Here is a 14336-nt window from a genome sequence, read left to right as displayed (position 1 = left end):
AGTCCTTGTACTTCTGGGGTCGTGGCTGTGCTGGAGAGCTGCTCGCGGGGGGCAACTGGTGACCTTGGTAGGGCGTGAAGGACGGACCGGAATGCCCCCACTTCCCATGGGGTTTTAGTCGCCCCCACACCCCCGGCTCATACCTGCTGTCCACAAGGCTCCCATGCAGCCGCCATCCTTCTTTCCAGAGAAGAGAGGGCGAATGGGGCAACACAATTTCTCCTCCGGCAGACTTGATGGCCTGGATTAACGCATGGTCCGTTCACTTTTCTGCTCCAAGCTTCCGGGTTCTGCATTAAGTCCTTGTGCTTCTGGGGCCGTGGCCGTGCTGGAGAGCCGCTCGCGGGGGGCAACTGGTGACCTCGGTAGGGCGTGAAGGACGGACCGGAACGCCCCCCTTCCCATGGGGTTTTAGTTGCCCCCACACCCCCGGCTCATACCTGCTGTCCACAAGGCTCCCATGTGGCCGCCATCTTTCTTTCCAGAGGGAGGAGGGTGGAAGGGACCAACACCCTTTCCCCTCCAGGCAGACATGATGGCCTGGATTAACGCATAGTCCTTTCACTTTTCTGCTCCAAGCTGCTGGGTTCTGCATTAAGTCCTTGTGCTTCTGGGGCCGTGGCCGTGCTGGAGAGTCGCTCGTGGGGGGGCAACTGGTGACCTCGTTAGGGCGTGAAGGATGGACCGGAATGCCCCCTTTCCCATGAGGTTTTAGTCGCCCCCACACCCCCGGCTTATACCTGCTGTCCACAAGGCTCCCATGTGGCCGCCATCTTTCTTTCCAGAGAGGAGAGGGCGAATGGGGCAACACCCTTTCCCCTCCGGACAGTCATGATGGCCTGGATTAACGCATAGCCCGTTCACTTTTCTGCTCCAAGCTGCTGGGTTATGCATTAAGTCCTTGTGTTTCTGGGGCTGTGGCCATGCTCCAAACTTAACTATGATTTTCAGAGAGAAACTTTGGGTCATTTACTTCCCATGGATCACTTTGTATATAGAGAGATGTCGCGCGACCGCGTTAGCGGCCGCGCGGTTTTGAGGAAAAGTCCTAGTTCCAGCATACTCGAGCTGTGGTTGTAGAGGCTTCTGGTCACCGGGGTTCCATCTGGGGGAGGCGGGATGCGGTACCTACCCCATCTGGGGCTTCCCGTTGATCTCGGCTCTTTTTGGAACCTGTTTTTTTTTTTTCCCTTCGGGATCTGTGGATCCCGCCCTCCATGTTGTTCTTCTCTTCCGCTGAATGCTGTAAATATGGCGCTGGGGGGCGGGCTGTGGGCGTGACTTCCGGAATCTGAGGTTACCTGGGAGTTGCAGTCCCGGCAGATTTGAGGAAAAGTCCAAGTTCCCGCATACTCGAGCTGTGGTTGTAGAGGCTTCTGGTCACCGGGGTTCCATCTGGGGGAGGCGGGATGCGGTACCTACCCCATCTGGGGCTTCCTGATGATCTCGGCTCTTTTTGAAACCTGTTTTTTTTAATTTTTTTCCTTCGGGATCTGTGGATCCTGCCCTCCATGTTGTTCTTCTCTTCCGCTGAATCTGTTCACAGATCTTTCTACCTTTATTGATTGAAATTATAGTTGCAGCTATTTTAAAACACACCAGTTTATACAGACTTATTTTTATATTTTTTCAAAATGGAGATAGATTCAATTGAATTTCTATATGAGATGTTTTTTATATGAGATTTCTTTCATAGTTAAATTGTTAGGATATAGATATAGGATATATATTTGGACTCAGTAATTAGTAATCTGACCTTGAAAATATGAGATTTTCTCAAATTTTGAGCTTTGAAACGCATAGATAAATTATAAAATCCAAATGCTCATTCCCCTCTTAGATATAAAATTATAATTAGCTATAAGTCATTGATAGAAAAGAAATAGGAAGAGAGTAAACTTGGAAGTAGAGTGCAAGCTGGAGAAATAGTAGAGTGGTAAGTGGAACTCACCTTGCTTCTATCCCTTGCACTGATATCTTCCCTTGAACACTTTTCACAAGAGACCCCTGAACTTAGAGCTAGGAGTAAGCCCTGAGCACCACCATGTATGGACCCCAAAAGATAATTGAGTTGGAAATGTTTTATTTTTAACCTTAGGACTCTAAATGGGCTGGAGCGATAGCACAGTGGGTAGGGCATTTGCCTTGCATGTGGCCAGCTCGGGTTCGATTCCTCCATCGCTCTTGGAGAGCCCTGCAAGCTACGGAGAGTATCCCGCCCGCACAGCAAAGCCTGGCAAGCTACCCCTGAAACAGTAACAAGTCTTACAATGCAGACGTTACTGGTGCCCCGCTTGAGCCAATCGATGAACAACGCGGGGACAGTGCTACAGGACTCTAAAGAAAGCAAGCACTATCATACTGAAAAAGCAAACAAACAAACAACAACAACAACAAAAAAAACGAAGCAAGTCCTTTACCATTCTGTCCCATCCCAGATGCAGCGCAGCAACGTACTCTTGCTCACATAGTACCCTTGACAAAGTTTCTAGTTTTACTCCTTCTTAATTTTTGAACTTTCTCAGGTAGTCCTCATGAAGTTTCAATGTACTTCTGTCTACATTATTTAGCCTGTATTTGTTGAACAATTAACTGAATGGTTCATAAAATTATGACAACTGATTTGTACCCACTTTCCTTAAATATAAATCTCTAAGGAGATTATATAGATAAAAGCAGCAGTATTGTATGCTGTGAACCTAAGTAATAACTTACGTTTGTTTTGGAAAATATAGTAATTTTTCTTCAAAAAGACATTTTAAGATATTGCTAATCTTTTTTTGTGAGGGGGATGCTTGGAACCATACCTAGCAATACTTAGGAGCAACTGCTAGTTCTGCACTCAGGAATTACTTCTGGCAGTGCTCGGGGACCGTATGAGATGCCAGGGATAAAAGCTGGGTTGGCTGCATGCAAGACAAGCACCCACCTGCTGTACTATCTCTCTAGTCCCAAGTGTTACCAAATTTATAAACATTAAAATCAATTATATTTTAAAATCCAAAATCAGTACATATTTATAGTTTCTTATTCTTATGTTAGAAAATAGAAACAAGAAAATAATATGAAAAGAATTCAAAATTTTATACTCTAAGACATAGTCAGTATCATTATCTTTAGGTATTTTTTATTCCTAACTTTTTGGTTAAATATGGATATTTAAATGAGTTTTAACTCAAATCTACTTGTAAAAAGTAACTTGAAAAGTCGATGTTTATTTTATGAAAGTATAAAATAAATTTCTTAATGGAAAATTACTATTGAAATTACTGAAGGAGCAAATTTTCAAAGCAACTTTTGTACACATCCTTTATCAAAGTGAAAATATGTTTCTTCTGATTGTAAAAGCTGTAATGGGGCAGAGAGATAGCTCAAGGTGTGTAACACATGCCTTTTTTTTAAAAATCCAAGACCTGTGAGTATGATCTCCATCATTGCATTAGCCCCTCACCCCCACCAATACCAGTAGGCCCAAGCAGCACGGCATCCATTGTCAGGCTGAGCATCAAACACTGCATTAAGCTTGGAGCCTGCACTGCCAGGTTGTGGAGACCCTTAAAAAATGGGAAAAGTAATGGATTTTTACTGTAAAAACAAAGACAAAGTCAGAAAGCATAACTCTTTGGTTATGGGAAAAATCAAGTTTTGTTATTTATGTTTGAATTTTTGGACCACAAACAGGTGGTGCTTAGGGATTGCTACTGGAGGGCTAGGGGACTGTATGTGATGTTTAGTATTGAACCGGGTCAGCTGCAGGCTATGCCAGCTCCTTACCAGCTGTTCTATCTCTCTAATCTCCAAACAAAATAAAGATTTTAAATGAGATCATATACTGCAACAAACATTACAACCATTTTCACATACTTTATTGTAATATAGTACTTTTTCTATTGGGCTGGAGCGATAGCACAGTGGTAGGGCGTTTGCCTTGCACGCAGACAGCCCAGCTGAGCCGGCTTCGATTCCTCCGCCCCTCTCAGAGAGCCCAGTAACTACCCAGAGTATTTCACCCGCATGGCAAAAGCCTGGCAAGCTACCCGTGACATATTCAATATGCCAAACACAGTAACAGCGAGTCTCAAAAAGAAGACGTTACTGGGCCCGCTCGTGCAAATAGATGAACAATGGGAGGACAGTGTTTGGACTGGAGCCATAGCACAGCGGGTAGGGAATTTGCCTTGTACGCAGCCAACATGGCCGACCCGAGTTCGATTCCTCCGCCCCTCTCGGAGAGCCCGGCAAGCTACCGAGAGTATCTCGCCCGCACGGCAGAGCCTGGCAAGCTCCCCATGACGTATTCGATATGCCAAACACAGTAACAACAAAGTCTTAAAAAAATGGAGATATCACTGGGCCCGCTCGAGAAAATCGATGAACAATGGGAGGACAGTGACAGTGACTTTTTCTGTTAAAAAGCCATTATTAATTAATTATATTTATTTATTAATATATGTATGTATGTGTATGTGGTTCATTGGATTTAACTCTGCTTATTCTTTGAAGAAATAAAAGCTCATACAGGTTGCTCTTTAATATTTTTACAAATAATTCTAAAATATTCTGCATAATATTATGTATTAAAGATTAAATTGATTTCAAGCAACAATAATTAGATGAAAATTATATATATAAACACACTTGTGTCAATGTGTGCATGGTTTCTTTTCTTTTTTTTTTTTTTTAATTATTAGTGAAACACCATGAGGTACAGCTGTAGACTTACAAGTTTTTGTGCTTGGGTTTCAGTTATACATTGATCTAGTACCCATCCCACCACCAGTGCCCACCCCCAATGAGATATCATTTCACACCACAAAGACTGGCCCATATCTCATTTAAATTCTCCACCCCCACCAATCCCAGTATCCAAACCCAGCCCCCCAGCCCCCCAGCCCCCATCCCACCCCACCTCTGTGTCAGGGCACTCCCTTTTGTTCTATCTCTCCTTTTGGGTGCTGTGGTCTGCAGAAGAGACATTGGGTGGCAATCATGTTCGGTCCATAGATTACTTTCAGCAGGCATCTCTCATCCAGTGCCCTTAATTTGGTGTTCCCTTTTCTGTCTGAGCTGCCTTTACCCCTAGAGTGCGGCTGGCCTCTAAGCAATGGAGTGAACAACCTGGTATTTATCAGAGCTGTTCTCGGGTGTTAGTCTCTTATTTTGTTACTTTATGTTACCCAGATGAATGCAATCTTTCTATGTCTGTCCCTCTCTTTCTGACTCATTTCGCTTAGCATAATATTTTTCCATGTAGTACCACTTGTATGTAAATTTCATGACTTCATTTTTTCTAACTGCTACATAGTACTCCATTGTGTAGATGTACCAAAGTTTCTTTAACCAGTCATCTGTTCTCAGGCACTCAGGTTTTTTCCATATTCTAGGTATTGTAAACAGTGCTGCAATGAACAAACAAGTGCAGATGTCACTTCGACTATACTTTTTGGCCTCTCTGGGGTATATTCCAGGAGTGGTATTGCTGGGTCAAATGGGAGCTCAATTTCTAATTTTTTGAGAATCGTCCATACTGTTTTCCAGAAGGGTTGAACCAGTCAGCATTCCCACCAGTAGTGAAGGAGGGTCCCTTTCTCGCCACATCCGTGCCAACACAGGTTGCTTTTGTTCTTTTGAATGTGGGCCAGTCTCTGTGGTGTGAAATGATATCTCATTGTTGTTTTGATCTGCATCTCCCTGATGATTAATGATGTAGAGCATTTTCTCATGTGCCTTTTAGCCATTCGGATTTCTTCTTTGAGAAAGTCTCTGTTCATTTTGTTGCCCCACTTTTTGATGGGGTTGGATGTTTTCTTCTTGTGGAGTTCAACCAGTACTTTGTATATCCTTGATATCAACCCCTTGTTGGATGTGTATTTGGCGAATATCTTTCCCATTCTGTAGACTGTCTTTGTATTTTGGTCACTGTTTCTTTGGAGGTGCAGAAACTTCTTAGTTTAAGATAGTCCCATTTGTCTATCTCTGTTTTCACTTGCTTGGCCAGTGGCGTGACATCTTTGAAGATACCATTAGCTTCAATATCATGGAGGGTTTTGCCAACTTTGTCTTCAGTGTGCCTTATGGTTTCTGGTCTGATGTTGAGGTCTTTGATCCATTTTTATCTTACTTTTGTACATGGTGTTAGGCAGAAATCAAAGCCCAGTTTTTTGCATGTAGTCATCCAGTGATGCCAGCACCATTTGTTAAAAAGGCTTTCCTTACTCCACTTCGCATTTCTTGCCCCTTTATTAAAGATTAGATGATCATATGTTTGAGGGGAGATGTCAGTATATTCAACCCTGTTCCATAGGTCTGCAGCTCTGCCTTTGTTCCAGTAACATGCTGTTTTAATTATTACTGCTTTGTAGTAGAGTTTGAGGTTCGGGAGGTTAATTCCTCTCATTTTCTTTTTCCCAAGAACTGCTTTAGCTATTCGAGGGGTCTTATTGTTCCATATAAATTTCAGGAGTGTTCACTCCATTTCTTTGAAGAATGTCATGGGTATCCTAATAATGATCGCATTGAATTTGTACAGTGCTTTGGGAAGTATTGCCATTTTGACAATATTAATTCTCCTGATCCATGACCAGGGGATATTTTTCCATTTCCTCGCATCCTCTTTTATTTCAAGAAGGAGCGTTTTGTAGTTTTCTTTGTACAGGTCCTTTACTTCCTTAGTTAAGCTGATTCCTAGGTACTTGATTTTCTGGCATACAATTGTGAATGGGATTTTCTTCATGTCATTTTCTTCTCTCTCACTATTTCTGTATAGGAAAACCATGGACTTTTGGGTATTGATTTTATAGCCTGCAACTTTACTATACAAGTCTATCATTTCTAGGAGTTTCTTGGTAGAGGTTTTAGAGTTCTCTAAGTATAGTATCATATCATCTGTGAATAGTGAGAGCTTGATTTCTTCCTTTCCTACTTAGATGCCCTTAATATGTTTTTCTTGCCTAATCGCTATAGCAAGTACTTCCAGTACTATATTGAACAGTAGTGGAGAGAGTGGGCATCCTTGTCTTGTCCCTGATCTTAGGGGGAAGGCTCTCAGTTTTTCCCCGTTGAGGATGATGCTTGCTGTAGGCTTGTGGTAGATCGCTTTAACTATATTGAGGATAGTCCCCTCTATCCCCATTTTGGCTAGGGTTTTCATCATAAACAGGTGCTGGATCTTGTCACATGCTTTCTCTGCATCTATTGATATGATCATATGATTTTTATCTTTTCTTTTGTTGATATGATGGATTATGTTGATTGATTTCCGAATGTTAAACCATCCTTGCATCCCCGGGATGAATCCCACTTGGTTATGGTGTATGATCTTTTTGATGAATTATTGAATTCTGTTTGCTAGTATTTTGTTGAGAGTCTTCGCATCTGTGTTCATCAGGGATATCGACCTGTAGTTTTCTTTTTTTGTGGTGTCTTTGCTTCCTTTTGGTATTAGAGAGATATAGACTTCATAGTAACTGTTGGGGAGAGTTTCTGTTTTTTCAATTTCCTGGAAAACCTTGAGAAGGAGTGGCAGTAGGTCCTCTTTAAATGTTTGGAAAAATTTGCTAGTGAATCCATCTGGACCTGGGCTTTTGTTTTTGGGAAAACTTTTGACTACAGTTTAAATTTCCTTGATGTTAATAGGTCTATTCAGGTATTCCATATCTTCTTGACTCAGCTTTGGGAGATTATAGGAATCCAGGAATTTATCCATTTTTTCTAGATTCTCTTGTTTTGTGGCATACAGACTTTCAAAGTAGTCTCTGATGATCTTTTGAATTTCTTTGGTTTCCGTTGTGATATCCCCATTCTTATTTCTGATTCGGTTTATTAGGGTTTTTTCTCTCTGTTTCTTTGTGAGTGTTTCTAGTGGTTTATCTATCTTGTTAATTTTCTCGAAGAACCAGCTCTTGGTTTCATTGATCTTTCGGATTGTTTCTTTGGTTTCCATGTCGTTGATTTCTGCTCTAAGTTTTATTATCTCTTTCCTTCTGTCCGATTTGGGCTCCTTCTGTTAATCCTTTTCTAAGATCTTGAGCTGTGAAGTCAAGTTGCTTATGTGCATCCTTTCTTCCATCCTGAGATATGCTTGCAGGGCTATAAATTTTCCCCTTAATACGGCTTTAGCTGCATCCCATAAATTCTGGTAGCTCGTGTCTTCATTCTCATTTGTTTCCAGGTACCTTTTGATTTCGTCCTTGACTTCCTTCCTGACCAACTCGTTGTTCAGCAGTGAATTGTTTAGTTTCCAGGTGTTTGATTTGGTTTTCCGTGTCTGTGTGTGATTCACTTATATCCTCAGTGCATCGTGGTCTGAAAAGATTGTTCATACTATTTCTATCTTCCTGATTCTATTGAAGTATGTTTTGTGGCCTAGCACATGGTCTATTTTGGAAAATGTTCCATGCACACTGGAGAAGAATGTGTATTCTTTCTTTTTTGGGTGTAAATCCCTGTACAGGTCTATAAGTCCTTTGTCTTCTATTTCTTCTTTCAAAGCCAATGTTTCCTTGCTGAGTTTTGTTCTTGTTGATCCATCCAGAGGTGATAAGGCGATGTTGAAGTCTCCAACTACTATTGTGTTGCTAGCAATGTCCTCCTTAAAATCTGTTAGCAGTTGTTTTAAGTATCTAGCTGTTCCTTCATTAGGTGCATATACATTTAAGAGTGTGATTTCTTCCTGTTGTACGTATCCCTCGATGAAGAGAAAATGGCCTTCGCTGTCCCTCTAATCTTTTCCAGCCTGAAATTAATGTTGTCAGATACTAGTATGGCCACCCCAGTTTTTTTGAGGGAGCTGTTTGCCTGCAGGACTGTTTTTTATCCTTTAACTTTGAGTCTGTGTTTGCTCTGATTGTTCAGATGAGTTTCTTGTAGACAACAGAATGTTGGTTTCAGTTTCTGGATCCATTCTGCCACTCTGTCTCTTGGTAGGTGCATTTAGACTATTGACATTAAGGGAGATTATTACCGTGGGGTTTTGTGCCATCTTTCTGTAGGAGTTGGTTGTGTTTATACGTGTTTTCCTTCTTATCTTACAGAAGTCCCTTTAGTCCTTCTTTTAGATTTGGTTTTGAGTCTATGAAGTTCCTGAGCTGTTGTTTATCTACAGAGAGGTGTATCATTCCATCGAATTTGAGTGAGAGTTTAGCTGGATAGAGTATTCTTGGTGATGTGTTCATTTTATTGAGTTTTTTCACTATATCCCACCATTGCCTTCGGGCTTGGAGGATTTCCTCTGATAAGTCTGCTGTGAATCTAAGGGGTGCTCCTTTGTATGTAATTTCCTTCTTTGACCTTGCTGCTTGTAATATTGTGTTTCTGTCCACAGCATCCGTCGTTCTAACTCTAATATGCCTTGGAGTGTTTTTTCTGGGGTCTCTTTTAGCTGGTACCCTTCTGGCTCCTTGGATGTGGATGTCTGCCTTCCTTAATTCTGGGAACTTTTCAGCAATGATTTCTTTGACTGTAGTTTTTTCATTGGGGTTGTCTCCCTGTCCTTCTGGTACTCTAATGATTCTAATGTTGTTCCTCTTGGCGTCATCCCCTAGGTCTCTGATTTCTCCTTAGAGCCATTTTGAGGTCTTTTCCTATTGCTTTTTTTTTCCCCTATGGGATTTCTGTTGCTCATCTTCAAGCTCGCTGATCCTCTCTTCAGCTGCACTTATCCTGTTGCTAAGGGCACTTACTGACTTTTTAATTTCATCTACTGAATCCTTTATTTGTGACACTTCTTTTTGTAGCTTTTTTATTTCTGCTCTCATTTCTTCCTGTATTTTCTAGACTATCTGTTCTATTGTTTCTTTCTTCTTTTCGTTTTCTGGATATCTCTTCCATTGATTCTTTGAGTAGATCCTTGTACACCCTCAGCATTTGATCCAGGAATTCTTTATTGAAGAGAGCATACTTGTGGAGAACCTCGGTTGAGGATTTGGGATTCTTTTCTTCGTATTCTCCTTGTAGTGGAGATTTGCACTGTTTCTTCATGTTGTTTTGGTTGCCTAGAGGTAGAACCCTGAAATCACAGGTACTGTTCCCTCTTATCGTGGGAAAGGATTTTGGATAAGGTTGGTTGATGATAGCCAGCCTTCTACCTTTCTGAGTCCGACCTTCTTCTCAATCAGGCGTTATTCTTTGTTTTATAAGCGACATTGAATGAAACTTTGGAGGAGGTGCTTTTTAGTGCTGAGCTTGTACAGCTCATTTCAAACAGGTCTTTTGTTAGAAACGGAGTAGGCGAGTGGGATGTTGTTGTATTGTAGTACAGGTGGTCAGAAATTTTTGGCCGGTATTAGGTGAAAAGGTGTGGGATAAAAGTCCTGAGTGCTCCGAGTGGGAAATATAACTGCAACCGTCCAGGAGAAGGACACGCCCACTTTGGGAGGCCCCCTTCATAGTGGCCACGCCCCTAGCCCGTCCCAGGGTCACTCCCATCCAGGATCCTGGAATGGAGGAGGGGCAGTGGACAGTCCCACGGAGCTGAAGCTGCGGCAGGTGTCCCCCCACTGGGGGCTGTGGGGTTTGGCAGGTAAAGGCGGGGGACTGGGGCGGAGGAGCGACTCCCGGCTTGGGCTCCCCCTACCCACCTGGAGAGGAGGGGCCGATCAAGTGATGGACTGGACTGTCCCACAGAGCTGGAGCTGTGGCGGGTGTCCCACGCCCCCCCCCCCCCCCGCTGGCGGGGGTGTGTGGTTTCTTAATGTGATATTTTAAAATGTAAATTTAAATAATTTTACGAAGGTCAGATGAATTATAAGATTTATAATTTGCTGCATAATTAGTAACTATGCTTATATCCAGGAGGAAAATGTGGCAATTCATCTGAAAGAGAGCAGACATCTAGATCTCTGAATCTTCATTTCCAGTTTAACTGAAGGTTAATTTACACAAACAGTTATAGAACATATTGGAAACCATTATTTATGAGGTCACTCATCTAACCTCTCTCCCTGTGTAAAATAGAAGTTAGAATATTTTTTCTTTCAACACTATCCTAATTGCCTGCCTTCAGTTTTGCTGGTCATACATTTCTGTATTACTTTCACCAAATTTTTTTTTTTTTGTTTTTTACTTTGGGGCCACATCTGGTGGTGCTCAGGTGCTTCCCGGGCTCCACACTCAAGGATGGCCAGGGGACCATAAATAGTGCTGGGGATTGAATCAGGGTCGGCTGCTTTTAAGGCAAGTGCCTTAACTCCTGTACTTTCTCTGCCCCTTGTCTAACATTTTTTGTTAGGAACTTAAAACCTTTAAAAGTTAGTGTATCCTTAGGGATTTATTTGCAACCCTCTTGTATTTCCATTATACCTTCTTCATGATGATATAGCACCTTGCTCCCTTTATTTGAACTACTAAACTATCTTGAGCATTACACACTTCCAAGGGTTCTATCATTTTATCTTTGAGACCAGTATCTTCCCCTTGTGATGAGAAAGGGTATATAACTCTTGAGCATCTTGAGTTCATCATTTTTCCTACAGTTGTTCTTTCCCTACTCAGGACAATGACACCACTGTTCTTCCCAGAGTAAGTCAACTAATTTCGTTTTCTCCCTCATTCATCACAACCAGTCATGCAATTGTATTCGTTCTCAACTTAAGTTCTGAAATCCATCTCTAATTTAATTCAAACTGTAATCCATTATTTCTCTAATAGCTCCTTTTACTGAAATTCCTTTTATTCTGGTTTCTTCTGTCTTGAATGCTGCTTATCTAAAACACATTTTTCTGTTCCAAACTTTCCAGTGTGCCACAGACTCACCATGCCATCCTCCACCAGATTTATATATTTATCTATTTGTTTGGGGCCAGCAGTTCTCAGGGCTTACTCGTGGATCTCTGCTCAGGAATCACTCCTGGTAGTGCTCTGCAGACCATGTATGGTGCCACAAATCGAACCCAGGTCAGCTCTGTGCAAGACAAACTCTTTATGGTCTGCATCATCTCTTTGACCCCAGATTTCCTTTATATCACCGTATCAGTTTTCTAGGGCTATAAACAAGTACCAGATTGAGTAGTTTACACAATTTATTTTTCCTTCACAGTTCAGGAGGTGAGAATTCCAAGGTTGTGACAAGTTTGCTCTCTCCTGTGACCTCTTCAGGGCCTGCAGATGATTGCCTTCTGGCTGTGTGGCTTTGTATGAGCTTTTATGTATGCAATGGCATCCTAGTGTGTATCCTAATTTCCTCCCCTTATAAGGACACTAATTCTAACAGATTAGTGAAGACATCATTTGAATGTAAAACACTCTTGTGCTGTTATTGCTTGTTTTGTTTGTTTTTGTTTCTTGGCCACACCTGGAATTACTCGGGGTTCATTCCTGATGGATTTGGGAAGGGGGTGAGGGACGGATATAGAGTCTCTCAGGGAACTAACCTGGGTCAGCTGCATGTAAGGCAAATGCCTGACCCATTATTCTATCATTCCAGCCTCTTGAAATAACCTATTGCCACTTAGAGACTCTGAACTATGGGACTTAGTAGATCATCATAGAATTGGTGTGTATGCAAGGGGGTATGGGCAGGTGGGAAGAGATACTTTGTCCTAAAACACCATTGTTCTTTTATAAATCAAATACAGGTACTCATTTAATCTGCGAAATAAATTCCAAAATACAGGTATCAGAATTGATATCACCACTTGCTTAATTGTTTGTAGTTGATCAGTTTCTACATTTACAGATGTCTCTTCTCTATAGAACTTCTCTTCTCCTCCAGGATAACTCTATTTGCTTCAAAGACTCAGTAAGAAAACAATTTTATTCAGCTCTGAGCCTTTAAGATAAAAGACTTGGTAGTAGCCATTAACTCTTGACTCAATCCAACTTTATTTGTTTTTTATTTTTTTATTTATTGCTATTAATTCAGCCATTGATTAGGCTGATTAAATTGGGCATGAACTCCACCTTAGTTTTTATTTTTCTTTTTTATAATTTTATTTATTGAATCACCGTGAGAGCAGTTACAAAGCTTTTGGGCTTAAGTCTCGGTCATACAATGAAACACCTGTACCTTCACTAGTGCCCAGTTTCCACCACCAAAAACCCCAGTATGCTCCCCATCCCACACCCTCCCCCCTACCTGTGGGGCAGATGATTTCCATATTACTCTGTCTCTACTTTGATTGCATTCAATATTTTTACACCAGATCCACCATTATTATTTGGGATTTTTACCCCAACACTCAGATCTGCCGAAAAGGCAACAGTAGACAATTTGTTTTCTATTGCTGGTTATGAATAACATATGATGTTGCATGGCTGCAGTAGGGCTGTATGATTTTGAAATTCCAAAATTTTAACAATCAAATCTGGATGGATTTCTGCCAAAACCTGCTGGGTTCCGAGATTTGTTCCTGAGTCTCTTGGATCATGGCCATTGAAGCAGCTTGATCAGGAGCCAGAGAGGCCGTTCGTGGATGGCGACTCGGGGTCTTGTTAGGGTGGGGAGGACTGTCTCCAACCCCCCTCCTGTGAGGCCTCATGTGTCGCATCACTGTGGGCCCAAACCATACTGTCCAATGACCTCTGGAGGATGGTGGCCACCAAGTCACAAAGGTGGAGGGACAGCACCCTTTCCCCAATGGGGTGGCCTGGCGCCGGTAGCCTACTGCGGGGACCAGACGCATTTCTACCAAATCCTGCTGAGTTTGGAGATTTGTTTCTGAGTCTCTGGGAACATGGCCATCAAGAAGCTTGATCAGGAGCCAGAGAGGCCATTTGTGGGTGGCGACTCAGGGTCTCGGTGGGGCAGGGAAGAAAAAGCTGGCTCCACCTCCATCTCGTGAGGTCCCTTGTGTCTCATCACTGCAGGCCCAAACCTGACCATCCAATGACCTCTGGAGGATGGGGGCCATTGAGCCGCCAGGGGGAACACGCCAAGGCACAAAACCTATTCCCACCTGGGGTGACCGGGTGCCAGAAACCTACTGCAGGGACTGGATGCATTTCTGCCAAAAGCCGCTGGGTTCCACGATTTGTTTCTGAGTCTCTGGGATCATGGCCATTAAGCAGCTTGATTAGGAGCCAGAGAGACCATTTGTGGGTGGCAACTTGAGGTCTCATTGGGGTGGGGAGGAAAGGGCCGGCTCCACCCCCATCTCGTGATGCCCCATGTGTCTCAATACTGCAGGCCCAAACCTGAATGCCTAATGTCCTCTGAAGGATGGCGGCCACCGAGCTGCCAAGGGAGAGCAAGAGGAGGGACATTCTTTCCCCTTTGGGGTGGTCTGGTGCTGGTAACCCATTGTGGGGACCAGACGCATCTCTGCCAACAACTGCTGGATTCCGAGATTTGTCTCCGAGTTCTGGAGATTATGGCTGTTAAGCAGTTCCATCAGGAACCA

The 14336-nt window shown here is 42.6% G+C and overlaps 1 protein-coding gene across 1 annotated transcript in view; it reads left to right on the top strand.

Moving 5' to 3' along the window:
* The window catches only part of CERKL (ceramide kinase like), a 127536-nt gene that overhangs the window by 111471 nt on the left and 1729 nt on the right, over nucleotides 1-14336 (top strand). The gene's annotated exons all lie outside the window — the stretch shown is intronic.

Source organism: Sorex fumeus, unplaced genomic scaffold, assembly GCF_029834395.1.
Source record: "Sorex fumeus unplaced genomic scaffold, SorFum_2.1 ptg000009l, whole genome shotgun sequence".
In the NCBI taxonomy this organism is placed as follows: Eukaryota; Metazoa; Chordata; class Mammalia; order Eulipotyphla; family Soricidae; genus Sorex; species Sorex fumeus.
The sequence above is the reverse complement of the archived record's forward strand: the minus strand, read 5'-3'. Positions and strand labels throughout refer to the sequence as shown.